Genomic DNA, 5,482 nt, shown 5'->3' with positions numbered 1-5,482 from the left:
TGCTCTCTTTGTCTCAAAATAAATTTTAAAAAAATCTGATCGAGACTACTAAATAATCATGACTAAAAGAATTATCATATATTTTAACTAATTAGTCTAAAACTCCCTAAAATTCTAATTACTAATACAAAGCTGCATTTCTTAACATACACAAATGAAAAATGGATGAGTAGTCACTCAAGGAAAGATTAATAATTGTATTGGGGGGAAGATCAGGGCAAAACAAGAAATAGGAAATATTGAATTATTTGCCACTGAATTACTTTGGCACCATGTAAGAATATAAAGTTGTAAATGCACTTAATAGGTAGTTACTGTAAGGTAATATGGCTTCCCCTTGGAAATGTGTAAATTGAGGCTTTTCCATCAAAAGTACCTGCAAAAGCATCGACATGAAGCAAACACCTACCTATATAGGATCTAGAGGATCTTCGTCTATACATCAAAGCAAACATAGTAGTTTGAAAGTTGGAAGAGGTAGTGGTGAAGAAAAATGTTGTACTCATCTTTAAATTTTCTCTTTGGGGCACCTGGGTGGCTCAGTCAGTTAAGCATCCAACTTTGGCTCAGGTCATGATCTCACAGTTCGTGAGTTCAAGCCCTGCATCAGGCTGTGTGCTGACAGCTTGGGGCCTGGAGTCTGTTTTGGATTCTGTGTCTCCCCCTCTCTCTCTCTGCCCCTCCCTGGCTCTCACTGTCTCTCTCTCAAAAATAAATAAACATTAAAAAAATTTAAATTTTCTCTTATATTTAACTACTTGTAATGCTTTATAAATTAATAATCAACATATTCATCATTGTCTCCTTATCTAATTTATTATTGAGGCCCCATCTAATAGACACCTATATAAACATCCTAGAATGTTATCTGTATCTGTTTGTTGATTCCCTTTTACCTAAACCTCCTTCCAGACACATGAATTCATAGACAATGAATTTTGCCTATTTTATATTTCTAGTGATTTCCACTGCCATATTCCTATCTGGCCCCTCATCACATCTCACCTGGGTTTTTCATTTAGTCATCAAATATTTCATTGCAAGCTTACTATGTATCAGGTACTGTTGTTCCAGATGTTGTTCCTGTTGTTTCAGGTAATGTTGTAGTAAAACTAGGATGTAGAAAACTAAGACGTTTTCAGAACCTATCTTCATTGCCTCCAGTACTTCCTACTCCAGTTGAATCTTAACGATTTAACCTTCTTAAAACACATATCACTCACCTACCTGCTCAAAACCTTCAAGGGTTTCCTGAAAGAAGATACAGGCCAAATGTTTTACTTTGACATTAAAAGGCCTCCAAAATCTGGCCCCAAACCACCTTTACTTAAAGTTTTCTCTCACTGCTCCCCTAGACATTTACTTGCATTGGTTTGAGAAGCAATATCTTGTTATTGTTTTTTAAGTTATAATTATTTAAGTAATCTCTACACCCAACATAGGGCTCAAACTCAGAACCCTGAGATCAGGAGTCACATGCTTTTCCAACTGAACCAGCCAGGATCCCCAAGAAGCAGTATCTTTCAAATAAGCCATATAGATTTCTTCCTCCCAGAAATCCAAACTGAGTAAAAAACAAAACCCATTTTTATTCTATTTACAAAAAACAGATAAGGGATATAAATATATGAAATGTTGAAAGTAAAAGAAAGGAAAAAGATATAACATTCAACACTAATCAAAGGAAAACTGGTATAGCTTTATTAAATCAGAAGAGTAGATTCTATGGCAAAAATATATTGCTAGAGACAAAGAAGTACACTTCATCATAAATGATTTGATTCATCAGAAAGATATAACAATTCTAAATGTGTATGTACTTAATAACATAGTTTCAATATATATAAAGAGAAAAATGACAGAATTATAATGAAAAGTAGATATCCACAATCATGTGGAAGATTTTCATACAATCTTTCTTTTTATTATTATTGTTATTAAATGTTTTATTTATTTTTGAGAGAGAGAGAGACAGAGAGACAGAGCATGAGTGGGGGAAGAGCACTCGAGAGAGAGGGAGACACAGAATCCAAGGCAGGCTCCAGGCTCTGAGCTCTTAGCACTGAGCCTGACACAGGGCTTGAACCCACAAACTGTGAGATCATGACCTGAGCTGAAGTAGGACGTTTAACTGACTGAGTCACCCAGGCACCCCCATACAACTTTCTTATTAACTGATAGAATGAACAGACAAAAAATTCAGTTGAATATAAAATATTATATAATTATATAAAATAATTAATAAACCTGATCTAATTAACATATATGGAGCACTGCAACCAAAAACTAAAGAACACATACAATTATTTATGAAACACTAATAAAAATTACACATATGTTGGGCTATTAAAGCAGGTTGCAACAAATTTCAAAATATGTTCTTTGACCAAAGAGCAATTATGCTAGAAATTAGTGATAAAAGATACAATGAAAATTCCCATTTATCTGGAAAGAAAATTATGAAATGTACTTCTAAATAACCCATGGCTCAAAGAGAAACTTTCTAATAGATATTAGAACATATTCTAACTGAATGATAGTAGATAATTATGTATTAAAACATGTAAGATCAACCAGAGCTGTACTTGGAGAGTAATTCACAGCTTGAAGTACATATTTTAGACAAGAAGAATGCTGAAAATCATTAATCTAAGTATTCATCTCAAAAACTTAGAAAAATAAGGGAAATTAAGCCCAAAGAAAACAGAAGAAAATAATAAAGAACAGAAAGTAATGAGATAGAATATGTGCATTAGAAAGGATAAATAAAGCCAAAAGTTGTTCATAGAAAATACTAACAGAATTGATAAATTTTTGCTGAGACTAATGAAAAAGAAAAAACATATCACAAATAACCAGTATCAGGAATGATGAGGGACCTAACAATACAAATCCTAGACATTATAAAGATAACCAAATGATATGAATAACTTCATGCCAATACATTTGAAAATGTAGATAAAATGGATAAACTCCCAGAAGAATATAAATTACGAAAACTTACACAAGAGGAAGTACAAAGATCTGAATAGTTTTCCATCTATTTAGAATTAGAAGTCAAACCATAATTATGTCTTCACAATGGATGTTATAATTCATTTAAGGAATTATCCTAAGCTCACACAAACTCTTTCAGAAAACAAACAAACAAAAACTTTCTCATTTATTTTATGAAGCCAAAACATGACAAGGACAGCACAAAAAGGAATATTACAGGCTAACCTCACTTACGATGCAAAATCCCCTGATGCACATGAATGAAAAATTTCTAAACTAATTTTTACCAAATCAAGTTCAGTGATTCATAACAAAAGATAATGCCTATAGCCAAGTTGAATTTATTCCAGAAAGAAGGTTATTCAACATGTAAAATTCAACCAGTGTAATTCAACATAATAATAAAAAAGAATAAAATCATAGGGTTATTTCAAAAGATACAAGAAAAGCATTTTATACACTCAGTATTCATTCATAATTTTAAAACAAACAAAAGATTTTGGTAAACTAGAAATAGAAGGGACTAGTATTAATTTTGTTAAGGGTTTCTTGAAAAAACCTAAGCATTCTCAAAAAAAAAAAAAAATCCAAGAAAACATCACACAAAGTGATGAAATCTTAAAGCTTTCCCACTGGGATCAGAAACAAGGTAAGAGTGCTCTCAATGTTCAGTTTAATATCTCAGACTTCTGGGGCGCCTGGGTGGCTCAGTTGGTTAAGCGGCCGACTTCAGCTCAGGTCACGATCTCGCGGTCCATGAGTTAGAGCCCCGCGTCGGGCTCTGGGCTGATGGCTCAGAGCCTGGAGCCTGCTTCCGATTCTGTGTCTCCCTCTCTCTCTGCCCTTCCCCTGTTCATGCTCTGTCTCTCTCTGTCTCAAAAATAAATAAAACGTTAAAAAAAATAATATCTCAGACTTCTATTTAATATATTACTGGAGGACATAACTAGTTTAATAAGGAAGAAAAATAAATAAAAAATATAAGGAAAGGAAAAAATAGGCATGACTTAAAGATGTAAAAAATTCAAAAGAATCTACAGAAAAGTTATTTTAATTAAGAGAGAAGTTAGGTGTGCCTGGGTGGCTCAGTCAGTTAAGCATCCGACTCTTGATATCTGCTCAGGTTATGATATCGCAGGTGTGAGCCTGAGCCCAGCATAGGGTTCCATGCTGACAGAGAGGAGCCTGCTTGGGATTCTTGGGATTCTTTCTCTCCCTCTCTCTTTGCCCCTCCCCTGCTCATGCTTTCTCTCTCTCTCTCTCTCTCTCTCTCTCTCTCTCTCTCTCTCTCTCTTTCTGTGTCTCCCAAAATAAAATAAACATTTAAAAAAGTGAAGTTAGAAAGTTGCTAGTTATAAAGTAAATTTACAAAAATCAATTTTATTTCAATTTACCAAAACAAACTTCTTTTTAAGTATCATTTATAATGGCCTCAAGAATATCAAATTCCGAGGAATAAATCTATAAAAAAATACGTCTCTCAAGAAAACTATAAAACACTTTTGTAAGACATTAAACATACAGAATCTCATAAAGTCTCAAACATACAGAATCTTCTATAAATTAGAAGACTCAATATTATAAAAATGTTCTCAAATTGATCTATAGATTCAAAGCAATCCCAATAAAAATTCTATACAGATTGTGTGTGTGTGTGTGTGTGTGTGTGTGTGTGTGTGTTTGTATGTGTGTGTATCCTGATAAGGTGAATATAAAATTAATATAGTAATGAAAAAGGCCAAGAATAGTTGAAACAGTTAAAAAAGAACAAGCTGGAAGAACTTGATCTAGTTGATGTCAAACGTATTACAAATCAGCAGTAATAAAGACTGTGTTGTCTTGATATAAGAATAGACAAATTGAATAGAAGAGGCAGCTCAAAAACACACCACACACATATGGATACTCAATTTAACACAAAGGTGCCACTGCAGAACGATGGGAAAAGATAGTCTTCAACAAAAAATTCCCTATCTATGTAGGGAAAGAAAAAACAAAATTTAATTCCTATCATATGAGGTGGATTACAGATCTAAATTTGCACAACAAAGCAACTAAAACTTTTAGAAGATAATATAAGATTATGAATCTTCATGATGTTCAAATCAGAAAACATTTCTTAGCACAAAAAACCAGTAAACATCATGGAAAAGATAAATTGGTTTACATTGAAAATAACAGCAATTTCTATACCCTGCTATTGAAATGTGAATGGAAACATCTACTTTGGAAATGGATTTGGAATTACCTACAAAAAGTGAGCATATATATTCCCTTTGAGCCAGCTATGTGACTCCTACATACATATCTAAAAACAAAAAATGCACATGCAAAAGGAGTCAAAAGACAAGCACCAGAATTTCATACCAGCATTACTGTAATAGCCTGAAACTGAAAACTTCAATACCCAACAGTAGAATGGGTAAATAAAGGCATATTTCTACAATAAAATACTACATATATAGCAGCAAAAATGAACAAACAA

The sequence above is a fragment of the Neofelis nebulosa genome, chromosome 3 (genome assembly GCF_028018385.1).
Source record: "Neofelis nebulosa isolate mNeoNeb1 chromosome 3, mNeoNeb1.pri, whole genome shotgun sequence".
NCBI lineage: Eukaryota > Metazoa > Chordata > Mammalia > Carnivora > Felidae > Neofelis > Neofelis nebulosa.
This window is presented reverse-complemented; position numbering follows the sequence as displayed.